The following is a 10,037-nucleotide window of genomic DNA, read 5'->3' as shown; positions in this document are numbered from 1 at the left end:
CTTAGGGTTTCAATTTTCAGTGTTCAGAAGCGGTCTGCCGGAGGTTGGCTAGAGGTCTGCTCCGGTCCTACATCGATTATCTGCCCTCAGATTTCTCCATGTATATTTGATAGTTTTCCTTGGTAGCTTGTATAGTGTTTGAGTCCATTGCATGGTAAGATGCGTTTGTAATTTGGCTGGAGTCTATTTCCTTTGGTTTTGAGAAATTGTAAACAAAGAGTAGGGTGATGTTTTGTGTTGATGTTGCTCTTCATTCGATAGAAATTCAGTGGAAGAGAAATAATGTGATTGTGTTCCGATAGTGTATGAGATGAATGCAATCGAAATTTCAAATTTGTAAAGGTCTTAGAGTGTAGTATATTTTGACAGATCGAGTAGATTTTGTATTACTTAGATAGTATTTTTGTCGGTGGTTGTAGTATATTTTGTGGGTTATGGTAGTAGCTTTTATTGGTGGCAGTAGTAGTTTTGGTTGCTGGTGGTAGTACTTTTGTTGCTGACGGAAGTATTTTTTGTTGGTGGTAGTAGCATTTTTGCTGGCGGTAGTAGCTTTTGTTGCTATTAGTAGTAGCTTTCTTTGCTTGTGGCAGTAGCTTTTTTTATCAGTAGTATATTTTGTTGTCAGTGGTAGTAGCTTTTTTTACTAGCGGTAGTAGCTTCTGTTGCTATTGGTAGTAGTTTTTGTTGCTATCGGTAGTAGCTTTTTTTGCTGGTGGCAGTAGCTTTTTTTGCTATCAGTAGTATATTTTGTTGTCAGTTGTAGTAGCTTTATTTGCTGGTGGTAGTAGCTTTTGTTGCCATCGGTAGAAGCTTTCTTTGCTGGCGGCAGTAGTTTTTTTTTGCTATCAGTAATAGCTTTAGTTGCTATCGGTAGTAGTTTTCTTTGCTGGTGGTAGTAGTTTTTTTTTGCTATCGGTAATATTTTTGTTGTCAGTGGTAGTAGCTTTCTTTGTCGGCGATAGTATCTTTTGTTGTCAGTAGTAGTAGCTTTTGTGGTCGCTAGAATCCTCACAAATGGTTGGCCGGAAAATTCTTCGGAGGTCGGCCGGAAAGTTCGTCGGAGGTCGGCTGGAGTTCTCGCCGGAAGGTCAGCCGGAGATCATTTGTGATTGTTGACTTTTTATATTAGTGATATTTTTGTAAATATAAAAGAGAAAATCTTATTTTTTGGTTGGATGACATTTTGTAATTTTATTAAACTTTAATACCTAATATAAGACTCTATTTAGGCTTGGGTGGACTTATGTGGGTAAAAATATTTAGGTGGACCTATATGAGAAAAAATGTCTTAAAATGGACTTCTATGTAATTGGCCTTTCATTATATATCTTTGCTAGCAGACATTATCGGAAAAGAAAAACAAGAAGAAACCCTAGCAGTCGCATCAAGAGAAAAATCCTAGCAGTCGGTATTCTTTCTTCACTATTACAGCGATCCACCTCTTTTCACACCTTGAGAGCTCGAAAGAATCACCAAGCAGGCACCAATGGCTTATTTTAAACATCTCAAAGAACCCATCATCAAGCAAACCAACGTCGCATTGCAGATAACTAAGAAACTCCTTGAAACAGAATTCCATGGCAAGAACATGATCTACTCCCCGCAATCCATCCACAGCGTCCTCAGCTTAATAGCCGCCATGGACAACTGTCCCCAGCTTCTTTCTTTTCTCAAGGCAAGTCCATCTCCAACATCAACTCCCTAGCCCGCGATCTCGTCACTTCCGTTTTGGTTGATTCACCCACCATAGGAGGGCCACGTTTGAACTTCACAAATGGCGTCTGGGTCGACTAGTCTGTCTCTCTTGAGGAATCTCACAAAAAGGTGGTGTTGGATTCCTACAAGGCGGCTCTGAACCATGTCGATATCAAAACCAACCCAGAACAATTGAGATCCCAAGTGAATGCATGGGTAGGGAAAGAGACGAAAGGCCTCATCCCTCAGATTCTTCTTCCTGGCTCAGTCAACACTTGGACGATTCTCATCTTCGCAAACGCCTTGTACTTCAGAGCAACTTGGGATGACATGTACTTTGAAGAATCAGAGACAAAAGAGCATGAGTTTCACCTTCTGAATGGGGGCTCGGTTAAGGGAGTGCCTTTCATGACCAGCGAGGATTGCCACTCAATCGGTGCCTTTGACGGCTTCAAAGTCTTGAGACTTCCTTTCAATAACTATGACTATGATGACTTACAAATTGGTCTCGTGAATTATACGACCCCCGGAAGGATTCAAACTTCAAAGGATTGGTCTCATAGAGGCACCCGTAAATACGACGACCCCCGACAGTTCTCTATGTTCATGTTACTTCCGGATGCAAGAGATGGGCTGCCGGCTCTGGTTGAAAGAGTTTGTTCCGAGTCTGAGTTTCTAGATCGCCATACTCGTACAAGGTCTGCTAGGGTTGGGAAATTCTTCATCCCAAAGTTTAAAATGTCTTCCAGGTTTGAAGCTTCGGGTGTTCTGAAGCAAATGGGGCTGCGGTGTGTTTTAGATTCGAGGGAGATTTTTCATGAATCTGTAATAGAGGTTGATGAAAATGGCACAACAGCTGCAGCTGCGACTTGTTCTGTAACAAGTAGCGCAGGCAAAGTCTCAGAGCCGGATGTAAAGTTAGACTTTGTGGCTGATCACCCCCTTCATGTTTGTGATAAGGGAAGACATGACGGGAACAGTGCTCTTCATGGGGCAGGTGCTCAATCCTCTTGCGGGTTAATTTTCATTATTGTTGGAAGATATTCTTGCACTAGTTTCAGTTTGTAAGCTTTCACCTTTTCTGGATACTTCATGGTATTCAGTTATGTTTTGGAGCTCCATATATTGTACCATATTAAGATGTCCAAAATATAAAAACTGAATCACATCCTATCAAAAGTCAAGCACTCAATCACTGACTTAGAACATCTTTAACAAACTCTTTATTTAACTTCTTAGCTATTTTAGAGAGCGTGTTTAGCATTTTTAGATGTTTTAGAAGCTCCAACAGACTAGCCAAACTTGAGCTATTATGACTTTTAGCTATCTCGCTAGCTAAATATAGCTAGCGAGATGACTCAGATGAGGTTAGCTATAATTTAATACATTCCTTGTAAGAAATTTTATATATATGATATATAAATATATTTAAACTATTTAATTTCTATTTGAAGAATAATGTTGATGTAATGCTAGCTAAAATAGGGAGCATTGATGTAGTCATTTTTCTAAAGTGGTTACCCAAAATGACATTTTAATTAATTTGATTAAAATTTAACTTAAAAATAGCTAGCATTGCTAGAAATGCTCTTACTCACATTTTTTCTTATGACTCGACTTATTACCAACACCGACCCACATTCAAAAAACAAGAAAATAGTCATGGATAGGGGACAATATTGATCCCCCAAACTTTCACTAGTATCTTCAGAGAATTCTAAGAGGGGAAATCTTTCACTAATGAAAATGTTTGATTTGTTATGATATATGAATACATATGGAACTCGATTCTTTTGTAATATGCACCATAAAGGCATAAAGTCTAGGAATTTTGACTTGGCTGTATTATTACAAAAAATTCCTAGTACATTCATATTCGAATATGTTGATGTCTTATTAATTTACCTTAGAAGTAGTTGTTTGTGTGTAAATATATAAATGGAACCTACGTAGAAAAAGGGATTAATTACAAAACAAACCCCAAACTATTATGCTACGTACTTTTATTTTCATAACTAACTATAAAATACTTGTATTTTCATACCTGAAGTTTCATTCTGTTAGCATTTTAATACATTGTTCACTAAAATATACCGTTATAGATTTTGAGGGCATTTTTGTCACTTCAGTAAATTTATTATTTTTGACATTTTTACTTAACAATTTTTTTTTTTTTTTTTGAAGTTACCCAATATAAATAGTTTGCCAAAAAATATTCAAACAAAACATGAAATAGAATATACTATAATTTCTTAAAACATATATTATTGTGGATAAAAATTAGATTTGATCATATATTGTGTATATATATATATAATAAACAAAATAAAATAAAATACCAAAGCTAAATTAACTTAATAAATTAGAAGCCGATAACAATCACTACCAGAAGAAAGGTTTTAGCCAACGAAAATAAAAAAACCAGGCCGACTAATTATTTTTTCGTCGGCTAAAGTCCACGTTAGCCGAAGAAATTTTCCTTCGTCAATTTCGTCGGCTAATTTAAATTTTCGTCGGCTATGGTCAACTTTAGCCGACGAAATTTTTATATCGTCGGCTAAAGAATTTTTTTCGTCGGCTATAGTTCACAGACTATATAAAAGTTTAGCCGACGAAATTTTAATTTCCTTGCTAAACTGCCTTATATTTGCAGATCTGGACAGCAGCTCATCTTCGGTGGTTATTTTCCGTAAAATTTTTATACGACTTGTTGCGTCTGATCGATTTGAAACTATTTTCAGTTGAAGGTCCTGCCAAAATACGTAATTTAGACAGTCCAATGACCTTTTCCGTGTGTTTAGGGGTTTGACTTACGGGATTGACCGTCCGGATCGAGCCCTTAACCTTGTCGGATCAAGTTGAATTTTTTCCCATACATTCATTTTATCATGATGGTCAGATCTGACGGTCGGATTTTCGTTTCTCAAGTTTGATCATCACAATCACAACATGCCTACTAATGTTGTATAACTTGTTTACCAAGTGTTGAGTAAATGTTCCGTTTCAAAAACAAACTATACGTAGAACCTTCAAAAGCAAAAAAGTCGTGAAATAAGATATGACCAGAATGGTGAAATACATCTACGTTTGAAAAATCACGGTATTCCGGTAAAGTCTCGGTGCCGATAGTTGCGGTCAATGCAATTTTCCATTCTTTCTCCCTATGGGTAGCCCTATCTTCGGTGGTTATTTTCTGTAAAATTTTTATACGACTTGTTGCGTCTGAACGATTTGAAACTATTTTTAGTTGAAGGTCCGGCTAAAATACATAATTTAGACAGTCCAATGACCTTTTCCGTGCGTTTAGGGGTTTGACTTACGAGATTGACCGTCCGGATCGAGCCCGTAACCTTGTCAGATCAAGTTGAATTTTAAAACAAACTATACGTACAACCTTCAAACGCAAAAAAGTCATGAAAAAAGATATGACCAGAATGGTGAAATACGTCCACGGTTGAAAAATCACGGTATTCCGGTAAAGTCTCGATGCCGATAGTTGCGGTCAATGCAATTTTCCATTCTTTCTCCTTATGGGTAGCCCTATCTTTGGTGGTTATTTTCCGTAAAATTTTTATACGACTTGTTGCGTCTGATCGATTTAAAACTATTTTCAGTTGAAGGTCTGGCCAAAATACGTAATTTAGACGGTCCAATGACCTTTTCCCTGTGTTTAGGGGTTTGACTTACGGGATTGACCGTCCGGATCGAGCCCTTAACCTTGTCGGATCAAGTTGAATTTTTTCCCATACATTCATTTTATCATGATGGTCAGATCTGACGGTCGGATTTTCGTTTCTCAAGTTTGATCATCACAATCACAACATGCCTACTAATGTTGTATAACTTGTTTACCAAGTGTTAAGTAAATGTTCCGTTTTAAAAACAAACTATACGTAGAACTTTCAAACACAAAAAAGTCGTGAAATAAGATATGACCAGAATGGTAAAATACGTCCACGGTTCAAAAAATCAAGGTATTCCGGTAAAGTGTCGGTGCCGATAGTTGCGGTCAATGCAATTTTCCATTCTTTCTCCCTATGGGTAGCCCTATCTTCGGTGGTTATTTTCTGTAAAAATTTTATACAACTTGTTGCGTCTGATCGATTTGAAACTATTTTCAGTTGAAGGTCCGGCCAAAATATGTAATTTAGACGGTCCAATGACCTTTTCCGTGCGTTTAGGGGTTTGACTTACGAGATTGACTGTCCGGATCGAGCCCTTAACCTTGTTCGATCAAGTTGAATTTTAGACCATACATGTATTTTATCAGTTTGGTCAGATCTGACGGTCGGATTTTCGTTTCTCAAGTTTGATCATCACAATCACGAATTTTCAATAATGTCGTCGGCTATCGTTAATAAAATAAAATAAAACAAATAAATTGAAAATATTAAATAAAAGTACTATAGCCGACGAATTTCATTACTTTAGCTGACGATATTCACAGGTTTAGCCGACAAAATAAAAATTTCGTCAGCTAAAGTCTGGTTTTGACTTTTGAGGATAAATTGTTTCCGCCAAAAATTTTGAAAAATTTCAAACTTCGTTTTAAATTTTTAGCTCTCTCTTTAACCTACTCCCCTCTTCCTCAAACATCTTATCTTCTTCTTTCTCTCACCAAGAACTTCACCCAATAACTTTTTCTTTCTCTTCCCCACCGAAACAAACCCACTCCCTCTCTCTTTCCTCTCCCATTTCTCCTCCTCTCCCTCTCCTCCCTCTTCCAACTCCTTAGATCGATCTGGTTCGTCCACTCCCTGACTCACCACCTCCTCCTCTCCCCCATTTCCGCCTCTCTCGATTGATCTGGGTCCATATCTTCTTCTATTTGCTCATTCGAGTTGCCAGAAAGCTATAGAATTTGTGGATCTTTTTAGGACTGGTTCTAAGGATTTTATGTTCAGATCTGGAGTTGTTTGTTGATGAATTTGTTGTTGTTGTTGTTCGTGGTGGTTTTGTATTCATTGTTGTTGGTGTTTGTGGTACTTGCGGTGGGTGTTGGTAGTGGTTAGTCGACGACAACGATGGTGGAGGTTTGGGTTGAATTAAATTCCGATTTGGATCGGGTCATATCTGGGATTTTGGTGGCGGTAATCGGTGTTATTTTGTTGGTGATCGATGGTATATGGGGTGAACTTTGGTTTTGGTGGTGGCGGCGTGCGGTGGTTTTGGTGGCAGCGGCATCTGGTGGATTTGGGTTGAGAACAACAAAAACCGAAATAAAAATAAAATGAAGAAATCGTCAAAAATAAATAATTAATAAAAATAAATTAATATTTGTTCCCAAAAAATAAATGTTTTTTAATTTTTTAAATTTTTTATTACATACTTTAGCTGACGAATATCTTAAATGTTTCGTCGGCTAAAGTCTTAAACTATGGTCGACGAAACATTTAAGATATTCGTCGGCTAAAGTCTTGGACAATAGCCGACGACGTCTTCTAGATTCGTCGGCTAAATTCTAGGACAATAGCCGACGACGTCTTCTAGTTTCGTCGGCTAAAGTCATCGCCAACGGCCCTTTCCCGACAAAACCATAGCCGACGAAGGCTTGTCGGATAAAATATTAGCCGACAAATTAAGCTAACAGCCGACGAAACTTTTTCGTCGGCTAAAATACATGTCCTGGTAATGAATTGGTTGGGGTGTGGGTGTGCATTGATGAAAAGGGATGTTCTCTAGTTTGAACAAATTTAATGAAAGACCTAATTCTAATAACAATTTTAATGTAGGAAGTTTTAATTTTAATTAAAAAAGATAATGAATTGACAGAAATGCTCCTAAATTTTAGCAAATTTTAACAGTGTTAATGGGCAGAATATCAAAATGCCAACAGATTGAAACTTGAGGTATGAAAATGCAAAACTTTTTATAGTTAGGTATGAATATGAAGAAGCATCATAGTTCGGAGGTGAAGTATAATTAATCCTAGAAACAGTTGTTTATACTTAATAAGGAAAATGCTCATTTAGTACGTACTAAAATTAGTATACTAATTTTAACACCTTATTGCCCATTCCAATGACAATCTTTTTGATGAGCCAATTTGAATGTAAGGTAACCTTTTTTGTGCTCAAATGGACAAATCTTTACTAAAGTCTTAATAAACAATTAATAAACTATATTGTTTGAAAACCATTTTGCCCCTACCCCATAAACAAACATAGAGAGAGAAAGTGGAAGAGAGAGAATACTTGGCCGGAACCTCACCGGACTCTGATCATCGGTTGTCGGACTCCGGTTGCCGGATTTCCTCGGTCGCCGGATTCCCGTCACCAGTTGCCGGAACTTCTTCGGTCGCCGGTTACTGACCCTTAGTAATTCAGATTTTCTCTGGTCACCGGTAACTCAGTTATTGACCCCCAATATACGTAATTCGGATTTTCTCCGGTCGCCGGATTCCAGTCACCAGTAACTTGGTTACTGACCCCCAGTAATTTGGTTATTGATCCCCAATAATCAGTTATTAACCCCCAATAACTCAGATTTTCTCTGGTCGTCGGATTTCGGTCACCAGTAACTTGGTTACTGACCCCCACTAATCAGTTACCGACCCCCAATAATCAGTTACTGACCCCAATAATCAACTTATTTCAGTTTAATGTAATAGAAAAAGAAAAATATAAAAAAATAATCAAATTACTGAGCCCAATAATCGGGTTACTGACCCCTAGTAATCATCTTTTTTTAAATTACTGACCCCCAATAATCGTGTTACTGACCCCAAAATCAGCTGAAACATAGAAAAACAAAGAAGATAGAAGAAAAAGAAGAATGATAAGAATGTAATTTCCAACAAAAAAGAGACCTTAAAGAAAATTACCGACTCTCGGTACTCCCAACACTAGACCAAGCCATGATTTTCCCTAGTAATCAAATTATCCACCTATACGACATCGTTTCCTACTATTCTCACCTCCAACCAAGCCAAAATCGATCATGAGGCATTTGAGATCACTAAGAAAGAAATGAAAATAGAAAAAGGAAAAACCGCGCCTTCCATAAAGCTCGAGCAATAGCAGCAAACAAAGTCCTCAGAGTTTCCAAGAAGCTTGAGTAGTAGCTGCGCCTTCCGCTTGGTCTGGTCCATGCAATAACAATTGTGTCATAATCCTCGTCGTCACGACGTCGTCTGGGCTCTGCTTCGACTTCGAGCACAGTGAAGTAGTGCTCTCGCCACGTACTCCGTCACCTTGTCCGAGATCTTCAGTATCGTCTTCACTGTCATGGACTCTGTAGCGAGCTTCGTTGCATGTACCAAAGTCCGCTTCTAATCCGTCGTCGGTGAGTCTCCGTTGCCAGACGCCGACAAATCATAGTCCTCCTCGCCGTGGCCGGCGTCGTGCGTGAAATCCAGCGAAGAGAGAGAGAGAGAGAGTTGTTTAGATCTGATCGGGATGGGTGTGGTAGGTAGTTTATATTAGGGATATAGTTGTTATTTTTTTTAGATTTATTGGAATGGGCTAGGGTAAACTTTTTTCATTCAAATGAGCTTTAGTTGAGCTATTTTTGTATATTTGGTCATTTCCCCTATTTAATATGTCGCTTTTGACTTAGATATATGCAATATGTACTGTACTTAGCTGCGACTTTATAACTGATCGATTGTACGTATGTCATTATTATACATACTATACGTCGCACACACAGAGATACCAACCGCGAGGAGGATATAAACTGAAGTCTATTGAATTGAAAGGAGTTGAATACATAATTATCATGAGACTCCAAGCAACAAAAGAGAAGAAAAAGAAGAGATGAGAGTAGAGTAGAGGCTGTAGCAAATAATTAAGCCCCCTATCCCAAGAAACACATACAATACCAAAGCAAAGGAAAGCTAAGCCAGAGGATCATTGATCGAAGAAGGTCTTGTTCTAAATACCAGAGAGCTAGCTAGCGCTTGAGGAACAGCGCTTTATTAATAAACATGCATGGCATGGTCTTCAAACTCCCTCCGTCGCACGGACCCAACCAAATATGCCAAACCAGATCGGCGGGACACCCAAGTTTCAGGCAAAGTCAGACATGACGCCCAAATACCTGCTTTTGTTTTGTGATCGATGAAAAATTATACTTGAAAGAGAGGATTAATGGTATTAACTCTGGGTGTGCATTTCCATGCTGCCCTGGCACTTGTCTTTATAGCTGAGCTGCTCTGAGAAATCTACGGTTAGTTTCACATGCGCGTGGTGTTCTTTACAAGTGAAGCCACATGGTTTACTTTGGAATTTCATAATAGAGGTATGTGCTATATGTGTTTTTACTAAGACATAAGCTGTCCTGTCCTATACAGAAGAAACTTCATATATGTTTTTTCTGGAGAGAGAGAGAGAGAGAGAGGT

General features: G+C 38.2%; 1 pseudogene; it reads left to right on the top strand.

The window, feature by feature from the left end:
- Positions 1-1,293: 1,293 nt before the first annotated feature.
- Positions 1,294-10,037, top strand: part of LOC101290921 — an 11,181-nt pseudogene continuing 2,437 nt past the window's right edge.

This window comes from Fragaria vesca, unplaced genomic scaffold, assembly GCF_000184155.1.
Source record: "Fragaria vesca subsp. vesca unplaced genomic scaffold, FraVesHawaii_1.0 scf0513126, whole genome shotgun sequence".
NCBI classification, from domain to species: Eukaryota; Viridiplantae; Streptophyta; class Magnoliopsida; order Rosales; family Rosaceae; genus Fragaria; species Fragaria vesca.
The sequence above is the reverse complement of the archived record's forward strand: the minus strand, read 5'-3'. Positions and strand labels throughout refer to the sequence as shown.